A 2542-nucleotide genomic window follows, 5' to 3' on the forward strand; every position below is an offset into this window, starting at 1 on the left:
GATGAAACTCCATCTCTCCTAAAAATCAAAAATTAGGCAAGGCACGGTGGTTCACGCCTGTAATCCCAGCACTTTGGGAGGCCGAGGCGGGCAGATCACGAGGTCAGGAGATCGAGACCAAACTGGCTAACATGGTGAAATCCCGTTCTCTACTAAAATTACAAAAAATTAGCTGGGCATGGTGGCAGGCGCCTGTAGTCCCAGTTACTAGGGAAGCTGAGGCAGGAGAATGGCATGAACCTGGGAGGCAGAGCTTGCAGTGAGCAGAGATCGCGCCACTGCACTCCAGCCTGGATGACAGAGCGAGACTTCGTCTCTAAAAAAAAAAAAAAAAAAAAAATAGCTGGGTGTGGTGGTGTGCACCTGTAATCCCAGCTACTCAGGTGGCTGAGGCACAAGAATAGCTTAAACTCAGGAGGCAGAGGTTGCAGCAAGCTGAGATTGCACCACTGCACTCCAGCCTGGGCAATAGAGTGAGACTCAGTGTCAAAAAAATAAAAATAAAAATAAAAGTACATTTCTGGCCAGGCGCCATGGCTCATGTCTGTAATTCAGCACTTTGGGAGGCTGAGGTGGGTGGATCACCTGAGGTCAGGAGTTGGAGACCAGCCTAGCCAAAATGGTGAAACCCCTTCTCTACTAAATACAAAAAAATTAGCTGGGTGTGGTGGCAGGTGCCTGTAATCCCAGCTACTCAGGAGGCTGAGGCAGGAGAATTGCTTAAACCTGGGAGGTGAAGGTTGTAGTGAGCTGAAATCGTGCCATTGCACTCCAGCCTGGGGAACAAGAGTGAAACTCTTAAAAAAACAAAACAAAACAAAACAAAAACTAGCTGGGCGTGGTGGCACCCGCCTGTAATCCCAGTTACTCAGGGGGCTGAGGCAGGAGAATCACTTGAACCCGGGAGGTGGAGGTTGCAGTAAGCCAAGATCGCGTCATTGCATTCCAGCCTGGGCAACAAGAGTGAAACTCCATCTCAAAAAAAAAAAAAATCAAAAGTATATTTCCCCAAGGTTTAAGCCACCACCCTCTTTGCCTTGGTTTCAATATTGTGTAGGCCAGTGATTCCCAACTAGGGGTGATTGCCCCTAGGGGACATTTGGCAATGTCTGGAGACATTTTTGGTTGTCACAAATGGTCAGAAAGACAGGGAGGGGACATAGGTGCTACTGACATCTAGTGGGTAGAGGCTAGGGATGCTGCTATTAATACTGCAACCTACTATAGAATGAGACCACCACTTCTCCTGCTGTCTTTCCCAGCTTTTCCCTGTCTCCCCTTTTCCCTAGTTTATAAGACAGAAGAAGGGGGAGAAAGCAAAAAGTTGGAAAGAAACAGAAGTAAGATAAATAACTAGACGACCTTGGCACCACCATCTGGCCCTGGTGGTTAAAATAATAATGATAATATTAACCCCTGACCAAAACTACTAGTGTTATCTGTAAATTCCAGACATTGTATGAGAAAGCACTGTAAAACTTTTTGTTCTATTAGCTGATGCATGTAGCCCCTCGTCATGTTTTCCACGCATGCTTCATTTATCATGACCCTTTTTACATGGATCCCTTAAAGTTGTAAGCCTTTAAAAAGGCCACGTATTTCTTCTTCAGGGAGCTCCGTTCTTAAGACGCGAGTCTGCCTACACTTCTGGCCGAATAAAAAACCTCTTCCTTCTTTAATCCGGTGTCTGAGGAGTTTTGTCTGCGGCTCGTCCTGCTACACTACAATGCACAGGACAGCTTTTCACTAGAATTATCTGGTCCAAAATATTAATCGCTCTGAGGTTGAGTAACCTCCTTCTAGGCTGACACATCTAAATGGCTGCTAAATATTTTCACATGATTGTCAAGTCATGCATTTATTTTTCCCAGAAACTTTAATTGACTACTCAATTAGACTTCCCTCCTGTTACTAGCAATATTAGACCTAATGTCCCAAAACATGGGCGTTATCTGAGTCCTTCCTTTTCATGGCTTTTCCCTTCCAGTCCTGATAGTCCATTATGTACTAGTAGATTAGGATAAATCAGTTATTTTATTTAAAAATGTTCATTCTGAGGCCAGGAATGGTGGCCCACACCTGTAATCCCAACACTTTGGGAGGCTGAGGAAGGCAGATCACCTGAGGTCAGGAGTTCCAGACCAGCCTGGCCAACATGGTGAAACCCCATCTCTACTAAAAATACAAAAATTAGCCGAGCATGGTGGTGGGCACCTGTAATCCCACTGGGGAGGCTGAGGCAGGAGAATCACTTGAACCTGGGAGGCGGAGGTTGCAGTGAGTTGAGATGGCACTACTGCACTCCAGCCTGGGTGACAAGAGCAAAACTGTCTCAACAACAACAACAAAATAAATTAAATAAAATGGCCCGGCGCGGTGGCTCACGCCAGTAATGCCAGCACTTTGGGAGGCTGAGGCAGGAGGATCACGAGGTCAGGAGTTCAAGACCAGCCTGACCAATATGGTGAAACCCCGTCTCTACTAAAAATACAAAAATTGGCCGGGCGCGGTGGCTCAAGCCTGTAATCCCAGCACTTTGGGA

The sequence above is a fragment of the Piliocolobus tephrosceles genome, chromosome 17 (assembly GCF_002776525.5).
Source record: "Piliocolobus tephrosceles isolate RC106 chromosome 17, ASM277652v3, whole genome shotgun sequence".
Taxonomy (NCBI): Eukaryota; Metazoa; Chordata; class Mammalia; order Primates; family Cercopithecidae; genus Piliocolobus; species Piliocolobus tephrosceles.